At 47.3% G+C, this 16697-nt stretch overlaps 2 protein-coding genes across 2 annotated transcripts in view; both read right to left on the reverse strand.

Moving 5' to 3' along the window:
• The window catches only part of LOC309524640 (uncharacterized protein), a 31218-nt gene extending 28530 nt beyond the window's left edge, over positions 1-2688 (reverse strand). The window contains exon 1 of the mRNA XM_082209432.1: positions 2589-2688. The gene's annotated coding sequence lies outside the window, so the exon portion shown is untranslated. The remainder of the gene's footprint in view (positions 1-2588) is intronic.
• LOC309524790 (uncharacterized protein) overlaps positions 1-15886 on the reverse strand; it is a 69862-nt gene extending 53976 nt beyond the window's left edge. Inside the window, exon 1 of the mRNA XM_082209833.1 lies at positions 15814-15886. The gene's annotated coding sequence lies outside the window, so the exon portion shown is untranslated. The remainder of the gene's footprint in view (positions 1-15813) is intronic.
• Positions 15887-16697: the final 811 nt, after the last annotated feature.

Consider the following 16697-nt stretch of genomic DNA (forward strand, 5'->3'; position numbering starts at 1 on the left):
CTGCTCCAGGACCAGCAGCTCCACCATCTCTTCCTTGGTGCGCCTCTCTGGCTTCAGCCACCGGGAGCAAAGTTCCTGGAGCCGAAGCCAGGCCTCTCGGGGCCCCTCGGCCTCCTGGTAGCAGAACCGCCGGAAGCTCTGTCGCTCCATCTCCGACCTCATGTTGGCGTCTTCCTCCTCCTTGTCCAGGATCTCCTCCTTCACTTTCACAGAGGAAATCTGCTCCCCTCCTTCCTTGTGTGCCTCCCCACTCTGGTCTGGCAGGGTCTGGTCTGTCCCCCCTGCTCTCCCACTGGGCCACCGACTGGCATCCGAAGCTCCCCTGAAGGAGGCCGGGAGGACAGCATCTCCGGAGAGGGGAGGACTGGGAGCCTGTGGGGTTTCCCACCGTGAACGAGGGGGCTGCATCGTCTTCAGGAAATCCTGCCACTGGGCATCCCAGTGCTGCTGCGGCTGCCCCTCCTCTGGCTCCTGCTTAATTTGACATAAATCTGCCCAAGGCAGAAGATCCCTGATGGTCCCAAGTTGGTCCGCAGCAGATTCCTTTCCTTTGGACTCCAGTCTTTTCCTCTTTGGTCCCTGTTCCTCCATCACTCTGCTGCACAAGGCAAAACACCAGGGAAGGTTAAAACACAAAAACCAACTTCAAAAACCCATTGACTGTTTTTATTAGGAAGAACTTCCTGACAGTAAGAGCTGTTCGACAGTGGAATTTACTGCCAAGGAGTGTGGTGGAGTCTCCTCCTTTGGAGGTCTTTAAGCAGAGGCTTGACAACCATATGTCAGGAGTGCTCTGATGGTGTTTCCAGCTTGGCAGGGGGTTGGACTTGATGGCCCTTGTGGTGTATTCCAACTCTATGATTCTATTATTAATTATTATTATTATTATTGGAAACATGCTTTTGGACAATTCATCTTTTAAAGAAAATATATCATGATGATCATCCCCTCTATTGCCAGTCCTCACATCACTAAAACCAACTTTAAAAACCCACTGACTGTCCTTCCCTCTCGCCTGCTTCTGCCTCCCTACGGGGGCTGCAAGGGCGATGAGTGGGTTCTGGGGGCGGCAGCACAGGCACAAGCTCACGCTCTCCCACCAGCGGAGAGGGAAGGCGAGGCAGGGGGGAAAGTGTAGCAGGGATGTGCCCCTCTCACTCTACAGCCCCTGACACCCTTTGCAGGCCACTACTCCTGCCCCCCCCCCTCCTCTGCCAGTGCCATTGATAAACCTATCGCCCTCCTTGGTGAATTAGTCTGATCGCCTTTGAAAGCTCTCTTTGCCGCCACCATCACCGCATCTTGTGGCAATGATGTCCATCCGATTCATTTAGCAAGGAAATGGCTTCTTTTGCCTGCCCCAAATCAAGGTACACTGTGCCTACACATGGAGGTTCTGTTGATCTGTCACAGCTAATAAAATAGCTGATAGATTTATTCCCTGGAGAACGCATCTGACCTTTCCCCAAGCTATCAAAGCTGGCCTCTTGTGTCTGCGTGTAAATAAGTGAGAGAGACTTAAGGTTTTATTCATGTTCAGATTATTACTCATTTCATTTCTATACTGCTTCATATTTTAAGGGAAAAAATCTCAAAGCAATTAAAGGGAAATCTCATTGCAGTTTGTGTCCATAGGATCTTGAGAACATTAACTCTGTAGATCCAAGAGTTCTCTCCTCCTGATAGTCTCAGATTTGATTGTTCTTTCCTATAGAGCAGGAGGAACAAAACATTTATGGGCTTAAAGCTGCATTGATTCTGGAGACCACATTCCAGTGAGCTTTGTGGCCAATGTATGCACATGCATGTACACACAGAAAAGAGATGCAGACCATAAAGTCACATGCACACACGCCAGAGGTGCTGCACACACTCACCAGACATGCCATCCAGCATACATACAAGTCTTGCAAACACAATCAGCATGTTTAGACCTTCCAACCCCAGTGCTGGGCTGGAGGAGAAATAAGAGCACCAGAAGACCCTTCTGAATTAGCAAGGAGCTCTGTGGGGAAAAGACCCATCAGATTGTTCTTTAGAAATCCTCTTTAAAGAGCAGCCAGAGGGATCATTTATTTCCAGATCAGAACTGGCACTGGCAGAGGAAGGGGGGGCAGTAGTAGTGATCTGCAAAGGGTGTCACGGGGCTGCAGAGTGAGAGGGGCACCTCCCTGCTACACTGCTCTTCCTTTCCCCCCTGCCTCCCCTTCCCTCTCCGCTGTGGGGAGAACCCTCGAAATGGGCTGGGCTCCCTGCTAAGGGAGAGGGAGAGGGGCGGCAAAAGCCCCAGCTACGCAGCTGATCCATCGCGAAGCAGCAGCTGCCTTGGACCCCTCATTCTGCCCCTTGAGCCCAGGACTGAAGGGAGCAGCTCCCCAGGGTCTCCGGCAGGGTCCGTGCCAGCCTGAGCCAGAGATGTTTGCCCCTGCGCCCTCCTGCAGATGCCCTGCCCCTCAGCTGCGCCCCTTCCCCTTCCTGCCCGGGTGGGGGGGGCGCCCTGCAGCCTCTGACTCCACTCGGGGCCCGATCCTGCCAGGCCCACCTGCTCTCCTCCTCCTCCCCCTCCTGCCCCCCCCCGCCTCCTGCACCTCGGACTCCTCGCTCCGTCCCTGCTCCGGAATCCGGCTCCTCTCCGGGGAAACTCGCCAGGCCACGGGCCGCTGCTCCTCCGCTCTCCTCGGCGGGGGACAGGAAAGTGCAGCCGCTCTCAAGTCCCCCTGGCTGGCCCCGTTTCCTGCCTCTCTGGGCATCGGAGCTCGCTGGCTGTGGGTGGGGCCCTGGGAGGCTGCGAGGCTGGATGCGCCCCCTTGCGCTGTCCCTCAAAATTTATTGTATCGTTGGAATCTACCTGGCATCTTATATGCTATCCAGAATGTTGGACAAATAAGTTTCCTTGTGATCTGATGTGCAATCAATCACAATCTGATGTGCAATCCTCATCACTAAATCTTTTCAGAAAGCTGGGACGACGCCACCCTGCAGCCATAGCTGTCAAGTTTCAGATTTGAAAATAAGGGATCAGCCGACTGGAAAATAAGAGATGAGCAGCCTCACCTCTCCCGGGTACAGTCTACAGCAGGGGTCTGCAACCTTTAAGACAAAAAGAGCCACTTGGACCTGTTTCCGAAGAAAAAACAACTGGGAGCCGCAAAACTCGTCATTATAAAAATGACTTTTTTGTCACTTTTTTATTATTTCTTTGTTTGACCCCTCAGAATTACTCCTCCTCATAGAAATAAACGTTAAATTAACAAGTTACCTTTTTGTGTGTGTGTGTTCTTCACTCCCCTTCAAAACAGTGACCAGTGTACATGCCCCTTACAATGTAGCGGGCAGGTGGGCGGGAAGGTGACGTCGGGACGGTGCGTGACTAACGCACGCACCGCCCCCATGCGATGTCACAGCCAGTACAGCGCCCACCACAGTGGGGAGTGTCGGGGCGCACAATGCGCCTCCTCCCCTCGCTAGTATCCGCCCCGGAGCCGCGGCAAAGGTGTAAAAGAGCCACATGCGGCTCCGGAGCCACGGGTTGCAGACCCCTGGTCTACAGGATATCTGACAATCCGGGATAGCAGTGGGAAATGGCACTGGAATAAGGGAATTTCCCGCAAAAAAGGGAAGGTTGGCAGCTATGCCTGCAGCCCGAATGGGTAGCTGGAGGAGGCAGTCCAGTTCCCAGCTCTGCTGGTTGGGATCATGCAATCACTTAGCTCCAGCAACCGACCTTTCCAAACCCTCCAACATTTCTCTGGTGAAAATGGGAACATCCCATTCCATAAATATAATTTTCCTATTTATACACCGCAAATCTTAATACGTTGCCCCAGCCACTCTGGGCAGTTTCCAACATATATAAAAAACATAATAAAACATTAAACATTAAAAAACGTTCCTATACAGGATTGCATTAATAGGGCCGGGGGTTGGATAACTCCATTCCCTTCAACATTTCTTCAATGAAAATAGGGAGACCCTAAGGAAAATCGTGACATTCTGGGATCAAATCAGAAACCAGGATGGCTTCTCTAATTCTAAACAGTGGCACTTGGAGGGTTTCTCTTTCCCTGCTTTTTCATTCGCTGCCTCTGGTCTCCTGCATCCATTTAGCAGAGGAGGGGAGAGGTTTTGGCCTTATACTTCTCCACTCCCCACCCCACCCCCAATATAACCAAAAACACCAGGAGACACACACACACCATTTTGGAGTGAGGACCAAAAAAATAAAATCCTTTTATTATTTTATTACTTATTTTTGCAGTTCAATCTACCGTATCTATAAATTTTATTGTTTATAGCCAATGGCCACCACAATACAATATGAGCACAAATCACACAGCTGCAAAACAAAAGACATTGCATGCACCAGATCAGGATAAATCTATAGCGTCCAAAATTTATTCTCACATTTGTTTCAATGGGAAGGATATAGGGCAGCAGAGTCCAGGTGGTGAGGTCCAGATTAGAGTTCCTATCATCCTTTACTGTCATCCCTGCTGGCTGAAGCTGATGGGAACTGGACAACAACATCTGGGGACACCTCAATGGCTATTCTGTGATATACAGAATCGACAAAGGATTAAGGCACTGATCCAGAAGGCAATGAACTGAGAAGAGGCCCCACTGAATTATCTTGGAGCAACTGTAACTGTAGTTTGTTAGTGTGATCTGTCTGAAGTGAAACAGATCTAAATAATAATAATAATAATAATAATAATAATAATAATAATAATAATAATTTATTATTTATACCCCACCCATCTGGCTGAGTTTCCCCAGCCACTCTGGGCGGCTCCCAATCAAGTGTTAAAAACAGTACAGCATTAAATATTAAAAACTTCCCTAAACAGGGCTGCCTTCAGATGTCTTTTAAAGATAGGATAGCTGCTTATTTCCTTCACATCTGAAGGGAGGGTGTTTCACAGGGTGGGGGCCACTACCGAGAAGGCCCTCTGTCTGGTTCCCTGTAACCTCACTTCTCACAATGAGGGAACTGCCAGAAGGCCCTTGGCGCTGGATCTCAGTGTCCAGGCTGAACGATGGGGGTGGAGATGCTCCTTCAGGTATACAGGACCGCATAGGCGCCGACTCCATGGGGCCTGAGGGGGCCCGAGCCCCCTCAAAAATTCGTTTGGGGGGCTCCGCCCCCCCAATAATCTCAGACGCCCCTCCAGCAGAGCGCCATCGCCGCCCCTCCCCCAGCCCAAAATGCACAGGGTCGGGCTGCATGCCTCCTGCCCTCCCTCCCGAGCAAAAGCTCCACCCAATTTCCTTCGGAGCTGATTAATAGGCGCAGCACGCTCTCCCCTATTCGCTCATGAGGAGGCGGCGCCACTTTATTTGCATATTCATGAGCTTATTTATTATTCATGAGCTTTCATTTATTATTCATTATTTATTATTCATGGGCTCCCCCAATATTTTTTATAAGTTGGCGCCCCTGCAGGACCGAGGCCATTTAAGGCTTTAAAGGTCAGCACCAACACTTTGAATTGTGCTCAGAAACATACTGGGAGCCAATGCAGATCTCTCAGGACTGGTGTTATGTGGTCCTTGCGGCCACTAAATGTTAACAAGCAGAAACCTGTGCAGGAATAGAGACAATACTGCTGATGTGAAAGGAAAATGTTTCATAAGAAACTATAAGAGAATTCAAGTGAGAACGCACACGTGTTTGAATAAGCAGAAGATTGTACAGTGGTACCTCGGGTTACATACACTTCAGGTTACAGACTCCTCTTCTATTCTTCTCAATTACCGTATTTTTTGCACCATAACACTCACTTTTTTCCTCCTAGAAAGTAAGGGGAAATGTCTGTGCGTGTTATGGAGCGAATGCCTGCGGCTGGCAGGGGGGATCTGCTGCAGTCGTGAGCAGAGGATCCATGGTTCCCCTTCCTTCCCTCCTCCGTGGTTACAAAGCATGGATCCACATGGATCCTCAGGATTTTTGCATTGGGCTACTCCAGACTCACTGTCAGATCACATGTCTGTGGCCACAGCATGAACCACAAAAATCATATATCCACTATTTCGTTTAGAATATTTTTTTCTTGTTTTCCTCCTCTAAAAACTACGTGTGTGTTATGGTCTGGTGCGTGTTATAGAGCGAAAAATACGGTATATGATTATGAAAGTAAAGTTCTTTTGAATAGCAAGAGTCTGGCCACTGTATAGTCTGTAAAAAGGAACTATCAACTAGAATAGCTATTTGGTTTCCTAGCTATGAGCTACTCTGTTACTTTGGATATCATAAAAATTCACAGACAGACTTTAATGTTGTATACAGTGTAAGGCTGGAGAATTGAGAGGTGGGGAGAGTGAGCGGGGGGGAGGGGTAGTACACTTTCATTATTTTACGAAGTTCATATGCAAGGCGTTTGTGTCAGTGTGACATGGGTAGCTTCTCTTCCTATTCATTTATTAGTTTTCATTGGCAGTGAGAAAGATCGGGGGGCCCAGGGCACAGTTGGTTGCCTTCAGTTGACTGCAGTATAGGTGGTGGAGGCTGAACCATTTTGAGGACGTGAGTTGCAATTTGAAGAAGACGTGAGTTGCAATTTGACATCATCTGGAGGGGCCACAGGTTACCCAACAGGTCCGTTTTCAGCGCCTTGACCTTCTCCTTGCGCAGCTGCCCCTGGAACTCTTCGTACTGGATTTGCTTTTGTCCTGTGATGCCTGTGCAGGTGGGCCTTCTTCAGGACGGAGAGGGCCTCACCACAAATGAGGCACACAGGCATGCCTTTCAGCTCCACAAAGAAATAGTCGTGTGTCCATCTTTTTTGAAAATGCGGCACTCCAAATCTATCTTCCTCTTCTTGTGGACACATTGATTGAAAAAGACAATTAGGCAGACGGAGTTGTTCAAATATGGGAGTCCTATGCTGCCTATAGCCAGCCCTGGTCAGTAATGTGTGGGGATTTGGATCCAGAAAAGGAGCAGACAGGGAAAGGTTAAGTAGAATCCCACCCCCCCACACACACACACCACCCTTAGGTGAGCTCAGCCTTCGCCTGCTTCATGACTCCACCTTGCATGAGAAGGCAGGATGGAGCTCCAGGAAACAGGAAGTGGTCCTTCAACCGGCCAGGACATCTCACCATCACAGACAGATCCAGCCTCCTGCTGTGGAGTCAAGAGTGGCCCTGGGATGGCAGAGAGAGGAGGGGAAGGGGGCAGGGACAGAAGGAATGGCAGGGCTCCAGATGCTGCCTTGGACCCCTCCCCTGACACCAAGGGGAGGTCCTCTTCTGGGGCTGAAAGCATTGGGGTGGTCTGATATTATCAGTATTGCAAGGAAGCATAGAAGGAAAGGTAAAAAACACCTATGCGGTTTATTAAAGTTTATTAAAATATCTGTGGTTTTTCCCCTGTGTGAGTTCGTTGATGTATTCTAAGTGCTACATATTGACTGTAGCTCTTTCCACATACAGTACATTTAAATGGTTTCTCCCCCGTGTGAGTTCGTTGGTGTATTCAAAGTGATCCACTATCACTGAAACTCTTTCCACATTCCATACATTTAAATGATTTCTCACTCGTGTGAGTTCGTTGATGTATTCTAAGTGCTTGACTATGACTAAAACTCGTTCCACACTTCATACATTCAAATAGTTTCTCTCCTTTGTGAGTTTGTTGTTGTATCCTCAGTTTTTTTGTTCTTCCCAATGAATTGACAGGTGGCTCCATAGAATTCTGACCTTCATCTTCCTCACCTGTTTGGGAGTCTGGAAGGAAAGAGAATCCTGTTAGATTTTCAAGAAAGACAAAAAAGGAACTGAATACATGTCAATTCCTATCTGCACCTTCTCTCATTTTAACACCGTCTCCAATCTCCACTGTCCTCTCTAGGTTCCAATTTTTTGCAAAGCAGATGAGATAATGGCAACAGCAACACCTGAGCACTCCATTCACACTTAATAAAGCACCATTATTTCATAATACAAATTTATGTTGGAATTAGCTTATTGGACACATCTCTGTATTTTTCTTTTTCAGGTGAGGAAATAATCTCATTCTCGAGTAACAGTATCTCCTTAGTGAAATCAGTAAAACTTAAGTGCTACATGTCACTGTAAAATATTGCAATATATTGGAACCTAAGAAGAGCCTTCTGCATCAGGCAAAGGCCACCTAGTCCAGCATCCTCTTCTCACAGAGGCCAACCAGATGCCTGTGGGAAACCGGCAAGCAGGATTGGAGCACAAGAGTCTTCTCTGCCTTCCCGTGCTTTCCAGAAACTAGTATCAAGAAGTATTATTGCCCAGGACTGCGAGAGCAGAGCAGAGACATCAGTCTTATCCTGTTTTTCAAGCTATCCAAGTTGCTTCCCGTCACTGTCTCCTGTAGGATAGATTCCATAGATGAACTACGCTTCTGTTTATTCATCTTTTGCAGCCCTTAAAGGCAGATAAATGTATTATGGCCTAAGCTTTTGTGGGCTGCAGTCTGACAAAGTGGACTCTTGACCAGGAAAGCTGGTGCCAGTATAAACCTCTGAGTCTCTTTGTTGGCTTTGTGTACTTATTTTGAAATTTGCACCAAGGTTGTACCACAGTAGCTCCATGGAAGCTTAGGGACGGACAAAATTACAGGGTGTCAGCTCCGTGAATCTCAAGCCTCTCGTGCCTCCGCTGACAGAGCCTGAGAACGCAAGAGATGTGATTCGGTTGGAATGTGAAGCAGAGGAGGAGCAGCCAAGCTGCAGCAGGAGCAAAGAACAAAGAGCAGGAAGAGGGGGTGACGGGGCGGGGCACAGACTGTTATCTCCAGTTTGAGCTCTGACAAAGAGCCCCCCAAATAGCCTGTCCAAAAAATCGTAGGCTCGAGAGAATCTGCGAGAAGAGGGGGAAAGAAAGCGAAAGTGGGGGCTTCTTTGCTGGAGGACTCGGCAACTTTTTCTTTTTGTAATTCTTTGAAACTTTAATAAATATTATTTATTTATTTTTTAAAAAAGAATTATGGTGCTGGAGGAGACTCTTGAGAGTCCCATAGACTGCAAGAAGATCAAACCTATCCATTCTGAAGGAGATCAGCCCTGAGTGCTCACTGGAAGGACACATACTGAAGCTGAGGTTTCAATACTTTGCCCACCTCATGGGAAGAGAAGGCTCCCTGGAAAAGACCCCCCTGATGTTGGGAAAGATGGAGGGCACACGGAGAAGGAGACGACAGAGGACAAGATGGTTGGACAGTGTCCTCAAAGCTACAAACATGAGTTTGACCAAGCTCCGTGTGCTGGCCCCAGGGGGAAGGTTACCGTTGGCGTTGGCAAAGTCCTTTCCTGGGTCACTAGCCTGAAAACAGTTCACAAGGAGCGGGGCCAGGTCCGAAGCCGGAAGCCGGGCGGGGACAGGAACACTGGAGGGTCAGGTCTGGGTCCGGGCAGGAACAGGTACTCAACAACGACGTTGCTCCCGCAACCTGGGACTGGGCTGACTGGCCTTTATCTTCTCTGAGGCCGGGGCAGTCCCGGCCCCCAGGAGACCCGCCTCTCCTGGCCTTAAGGCGAGCACTCCTCCTGGGAGAAACCAGTTCCCTTCGCCTCTCTGCCCTGAGCCTCTGCAGTTCAGGAGAGGCCGAAGGGTTACTGGGCCCAGGGGGAGACTCACCTGTAGGCACTGAGTCCTCAACCACCTCTGGAGCCAGAGTGGACTCACCTGGTGCCTGCTCCTGAGGATCCTGCACAGGTGCAGGCACTTCAGAATCAAGGCCCTGCCCCAGTTCAGCCGGCCCTGGATGCGGGGACTCCTGTGCAGGCTGGGATTCCTCCGGTTCAGCCTCTGAATCGGATTCCCAGGCCATCACACCGCGGGAGGCAGTAGAAGACAGGAATGCCTGGTGTGCTCTGGTCCACGGGGTCATGAAGAGTCGGACACAAATAAACGACTAAACAACAAACTTGCCAAATGAACCTTATATTGGCCCGTTTGACAAGACCAGCTACCATGTTTGAGTTGTTGTTTTTTTGGGGGGAAGGCTTAAGCATAATTTTGGGAGGTAGCAAATGGTCACATTTATTTATTTATTTTTAATAATATTTATTAAGGTTTTAAAGGTTACAAAAAGAAAAAAATAATAACATCATATTAAACAACATCAAAAACAACACATCATAATAAGAAAAGAAAAAATAGAAAAAAATACAAAAACAGAAAAATAAAGTCCATTAAAAAAATAACACACTGAATCTTCCCATAACTTATCTTTCGTTAGCTTGTTTTCTAGACCTCCTCACACCTCCCCTTTTGTATTTTAGTTCGGATAACTATTTCAGCAAATCCTTTCCATCTTTTCCAAATTTTGCCCTGTAATTTATCTTAATATGATATAACTTTACTTTCCCTCGTTTCACCAATTAACAGTCTGTTTTTTTCCTAATCCTTTATAACATTTCTGCTAAAACCACATAAGTTCATTCCAATATCTTTCTAACATTCATTAATTTTACAATGTTTCTGTAAATAGTCTTTAAATTTCTTCCAATCTTCTTCCACCGACTCTTCTCCCTGGTCTCGGATCCTGCCAGTCATTTCCGCCAGTTCCATATAGTCCATCACCTTCATCTGCCATTCTTCCCTGGTGGGTAGATCTTGTGTCGCAAATGGTCACATTTAAGACCTGTGGAATCGGTTATCTGTCACATGAGAAACAAGGCCCGATTCCCGCCCCCACCCCTTAATCCTCTCTAGCTATTTGCTGATCCATCAACCCAGATGGAACTAAAAATATTCCTAGTTCCCCGAATTCCTGTCAAAACTATCCCAAGGTGGTGTCAACCATAAATTTTCTCTACTATTTTGAACACATCACATGAATTGATTCAAATCAATATTCATAAGCATGGAAATGAAAATGCTCTCCTAAGTTTCCTTGGCTTTCCACTTCCAATCTCAGCTCTTGGCAGACTGTTTCTGAACTGGGAGGCATTGGCTGGTTCCTGTCACCTGACAGCTGGAGGTTTCCAGAGAGAAAGTGCAGAGTGCTGAGGAACCAGATGCTGAAACTTCAGCTAGAGTTCAACAACACAGGTGCTTGCTATATGCAATTTGGAGACAAAGAATCCTTTATTTTCAGTCAGATTCAGAACTATTTCCTGTCTTCTTACCTATGAATTACATTTCTGTTCCACACTCCCCTCATCAAGCCCACCACAAGATATATTGCCTTCACGCACAAAGCAACCCTGCGAGGGAGGTTTCGCATAAAGATGGTGACCAGCTTTAAGTTGCCCCATCGGCTTCATGACTGAGGAGGGATTTGAAATGTCCCCGGCATTTGTGGACCTAGATCCTTGGACTCCAGCTCCCATGAGCCCCAGTCAGCGTGGCCAACGGCTAAAGAAGACGTGAGTTGCAATATCACATCATCTGGAGGGGCCACAGGTTACCCAACAGGTCCGTTTTCAGCGCCTTCACCTTCTCCTGGCGCAGCTGCCCTTGGAACTCCTCGGACTGAATGTCTTTTTGTCCTGTGGTGCCTCTGCAGGTGGGCCTTCTTCAGGACGGAGAGGGCCTCACCACAAATGAGGCACACAGGCATGCCTTTCAGCTCCCAAAAAAAATAGTCGTGTGTCCATCTTTTTTGAAAATGCGGCACTCCAAATCTATTTTCCTCTTCTTGTGGACACATTGATTGTGCCCAGAAACAGACAATTAGGCAGATGGAGCTGTTCGAATATGGGAGTCCTATGCTGCCTATAGCCAGCCCTGGTCAGCAAAGTGTCTGCAGCTCTTTGAGCCATTGAAGTTTCTGAGCTCTTTTCAAAGGCAGCCCCAGGTAGAGTGTGTTAAAGTAACTCCTACGCAATGTGGCGCCACACTGCTTTCTTTTTTTGTAATTATCTGTTTGTTTTAAATTCTATAGCTTAAATTCTCTTGATGCTTGTTTTTTTGAGAAGGGCCTCTTACGGTCACAAAGCAATGATTTTCAGTGCAGCTCCGCAACACTGATTGCGCCCTCACACTTCCCCTTTTTGTGTGGGGATTTGGATCCAGAAAAGGAGCAGACGGGGAAAGGTTAAGCAGAATCCCACTCCCCCCACACACCACCCTTAGGTGTGCTCAGCCTTCGCCTGCTTCATGACTCCACCTTGCATGAGAAGGCAGGATGGAGCTCCAGGAAACAGGAAGTGGTCCTTCAACCACCCAGGACATCTCACCATCACAGACAGATCCAGCCTCCTGCTGTGGAGTCAAGAGTGGCCCTGGGATGGTAGAGAGGGGAGGGGAAGGGGCCAGGGACAGAAGGAATGGCAGGGCTTCAGATGCTCCCTTGGACCCCTCCCCTGACACCAAGGGGAGCTCCTCTTCTGGGGCTGAAAGCATTGGCGTGGTTTGATTTTATCAGTATTGCAAGGAAGCATAGAGGGAAAGGTAAAGAACACCTATACAGTTTATTAAAGTATCTGTGATTTTTCCCCTGTGTGAGTTCGTTGATGTCTTCTAAATGCTCCATAGTGACTGTAGCTCTTTCCACATTCAATACATTTTAATGGTTTCTCCCCTGTATGAGTTCGGTGGTGTATTCTAAGTGATCCACTTGTACTGAAGCTCTTTCCACATTCAATACATTGAAATGGTTTCTCCCCTGTGTGAGTTCGCTGATGTATTCTAAGTTTCCCAGTGGTCCTGAAGCTCTTTCCACATTCAATACATTTAAATGGTTTTTCCCCTGTGTGAGTTCGTTCGTGTATTCTAAGTGCTCCGCTTATGCTAAAACTCTTTCCACATTCAATACATCTAAATGGTTTCTCCCCTGTGTGAGTTCGTTGGTGTGTTCTAAGTGCTCCATTATGACGGCAGCTCTTTCCACATTCCATACATTGAAACGGTTTCTCCCCTGTGTGAGTTCGCTGATGTATTCTAAGTTTCCCAGTGGTACTGAAGCTCTTTTCACATTCCATACATTGAAACGGTTTCTCCCCTGTGTGAGTTCGCTGATGTATGCTAAGTTCCCCACTTGTACTGAAGCTCTTTCCACATTCAACACATATAAATGGTTTCTCCCCTGTATGAGTTTGTTGGTGTTTTCTAAGTGTATCATTTCGAGTGAAGCTCTTTCCACATTCAATACATCTAAATGGTTTCTCCCCCGTGTGAGTTTGTTGGTGTATTCTAAGTGCTCTGCTTATGCTAAAACTCTTTCCACATTCAATACATCTAAATGGTTTCTCCCCTGTGTGAGTTCGTTGGTGTACTCTAAGTGTTTGACTTTCATTGAAGCTCTTTTCACATTCAATGCATTTAAATGGTTTCTCCCCTGTGTGAGTTCGTTGGTGTATTCTAAGTTTCACAGTTGTACTGAAGCTCTTTCCACATTCAATACATTCAAATGGTTTCTCCCCTGTGTGAATTCTTTGGTGTATTCTAAGGTTTCCATACTGACTGAAGCTATTTCCACATTCAATACATTTAAATTGTTTCTCCCTTGTATGAGTTCGTTGGTGTATTCTAAGTGTATCATTTCGACTGAAGCTCTTTCCACATTCAATACATTTAAATTGTTTCTCCCCTGTGTGAGCTCGTTGGTGTATTCTAAGTGTTCCACTTCGACTGAAGCTCTTTCCACAATCCACACATTCAAATGGTTTCTCCCCTGTGTGAGTTCGTTGGTGTACTCTAAGTGTTTGACTTTCATTGAAGCTCTTTTCACATTCAATGCATTTAAATGGTTTCTCCCCTGTGTGAGTTCGTTGGTGTATTCTAAGTTTCCCAGTTGTACTGAAGCTCTTTCCACATTCAATACATTTAAATGGTTTCTCCCCTGTATGAGTTTGTTGGTGTATTCTAAGTGTATCATTTCGACTGAATCTCTTTCCACAATCCACACATTCAAATGGTTTTTCCCCGGTGTGAGTTTGTTGATGTAATCTAAGTGCCCCACTTCGACTGAAGCTCTTATCGCACTCCCTACATTCAAATGTTTTCTCCCCTGTGTGAGTTCGTTGGTGTATTCTAAGTTTTCCACTTTCACTGAAGCTCTTTCCACATGCCGTACATTCAAATAGTTTCTCTCCTTTGTGACTTTTTTGTTGTATCCTCAATTTCTTTGTTTTCCCCCATAAATTCACATGTGGCTTCATAGAATTCTGACTTTCATCTTCCTCACCTGTTTGGGAGTCTGGGAGGAAAGAGAATCCTGTTAGACTTTCAAGAAAGACAAAAAGGGAACTGAACACATGTCAATCCCAATCTGCACCTTCTCTCATTGTAACACCTTCATTCTCCACTATCCTCTCTAGGTTCCAAATTTTTTGCAAAGCAGATGAGATAGTGGCAAGAGCAACACATGATCAGTCCATTCACACTTAATAAAGCACCATCGTTTTATAATACAGATCTATGGTGGAATTGGCTTATTAGACACAACTCCCATGTGAAATAAATAAAACTTAAATGCTACATGTAACTGTAAAAATATTGCAATATATTGGAACCAAAGAAGAGCCTTCTGCGTCAGGCAAAGGCCCACCTAGTCCAGCATCCTCTTCTCACAGAGGCCAACCAGATGCCTGTGGGAAACCGGCAAGCAGGACTGGAGCACAAGAGTCTTCTCTGCCTTCCTGTGCTTTCCAGACACTAGTATCAAGAAGGATTATTGTCTAGGACCGCGAGGGCAGAGCAGAGACGTCAGTGGACTTTTGACCAGGAAAGCTGGTGCCACTATAAACCTCTGAGTCTCTTTGTTGGCTTTGTGTACTTATGTTGAAATTTGCACCAAGGTTGTACCACAGTATCTCCATGGAAGCTTAGGAACGGACAAAATTACAGGGTGTCAGCTCCGTGAATCTCAAGCCTCTCGTGCCTCCGCTGACAAAGCCTGAGAACGCAAGAGATGTGATTCCGTTGGAATGTGAAGCAGGGGAGGAGCAGCCAAGCTGCAGCAGGAGCAAAGAACAAAGAGCAGGAAGAGGGGGTGACGGGGGGTGGGGACACAGACTGTTAGCTCCAGTTTCAGCTCCAGTTTAAGCTCTGACACAGAGCCCCCGAAATAGCCTGTCCCAAAAATCGTAGGCTCGTGAGAATGTGCGAGAAGAGGGGAAAAGAAAATGAAAGTGGGGCCTTCCTTGCTGGAGGACTCGGCAACTGCAAGCTGGGATGAACAGGCCAAAGACTGAGCTCCACAGTGATTTATCAGTTTGAGCAATAAACCTGAGATAATTACTACTGGAGTTGTCTTGCGTCTATGCGGGAGAACCAAGCCATTACACAGGGGCGCTATAAATTATTATCCCACTCCCTCCCTCTCACAAACAACCCCAGTCTCTAAAATTTACACAACTTGCTTATAATACCAGACGCTCTTGGACTTTATATGCCCAATCCTAAGTGTAGACCCTCCAGCCACAGGAATTGTGTATCATGATAACGGGTCCTTTGTCCCTTAAGCCCACCAACCTGGGGAGGTGCATGCATTTATTGTGTTTTGATGCTGGTGGAATGTATCATTCTGACCCTGTCTATAAAAAATAAGAGTAATAGAAACAATTTAAATACATTAATTATAAATAATTATGGGAAGCATTTCCATTCCCCTTCACCCATTTTTCAGGATTGGTGTGCAACATCATTATCATCAATTATTCCTGCCGTGGAAATAACACCTAAGATTTCAAAGCCTGGAGGAAGAAAATCTGCCCCCACTACTTTAGGAAAAGGATTCAAGAAACAAAGAGCTGCTTCTGAGAAGGCCTCACCCCTTCCTTCTTCCTGTCAGAAACTTCCTTCCATTTGTCTCCTCTCCATCTTTTCCGCTTTCTCCCTCCACCATCCATCTATCCCTGTCCCCATCTCCTCTCCCCTGGAACTCACCAGATTTCTCCAAGGGTCCTGGGAGGGAATGCTCAGAGGTTGTGGGGAGGGATGCGGGAGACAGCCTGACCAGGTCACCCATCCATCTTCCTCCTTCCATCCTGGCCAGGGTTGCAGGTTCAGTCTCAGCTATGTTTGGAGGTTCAGCTTCCTGAGGAGCGCAGAATCCAGAGCAAGTTGAAGCTTCCTGGGAGGGAGGGAAGAAGAAGCCAAGGGAGTCTGAGAGCCCCTGCAGGGATTCTCCTGCCCAAGACATTCCACTGCCCCTGAAGAAGCCCCAATTGGGCACCCTCTTCCCAAAAGCCGCCACTCATTTTCAAACACTTTTGGCAATTCCTTTCACCTGCTTGTCCCGCCTCCCTTCCTAAGGCTGGCATGGTATGCACATTAGTGGCCTGAGAGTAGACCCCATAGAACTTAAGAGTTAATCTGCAAAGGACTGCTCTGAATACATGGGTGGCCCTTGCATGGAGAAGAAGGAAGCCCCTTGCTTGCATCAGCAGCCCCTGGGAGAGGCGGTGGATCCGCCCACTGCTCCCTCTGCCCTCGCTGCCTCCTCCTCTGTCCTCCTGTCCTGCAAACACCCTTTGCTCTTGTTCCTCTGGGGGGAGAGGCAGAAAGAGCCTTCAAACCCATCCCTTTCCTCCTCTGCAGCCCAGTGAGAGGGGAAGGAGCTGCAGTGCCTGGTTCATTGCAGATACACACATGGTAAACACAGGGATTGTGAATGAACACGTCCTCCGCCTTTCATGCGGTGGGAGTGGGGGGGTTAAAAGCAGTGAGGAGACCTCCCCCTCCAGTCCTTTTGGAAAACAGGAGTTTTGGTCAGGAGTAAACAACCTATATGGCAAGTTCACAAGAGAAGCACTTTGGAGCATTGCTTG

This window comes from Podarcis vaucheri, assembly GCF_965113315.1.
Source record: "Podarcis vaucheri genome assembly, chromosome: 2".
NCBI lineage: Eukaryota > Metazoa > Chordata > Lepidosauria > Squamata > Lacertidae > Podarcis > Podarcis vaucheri.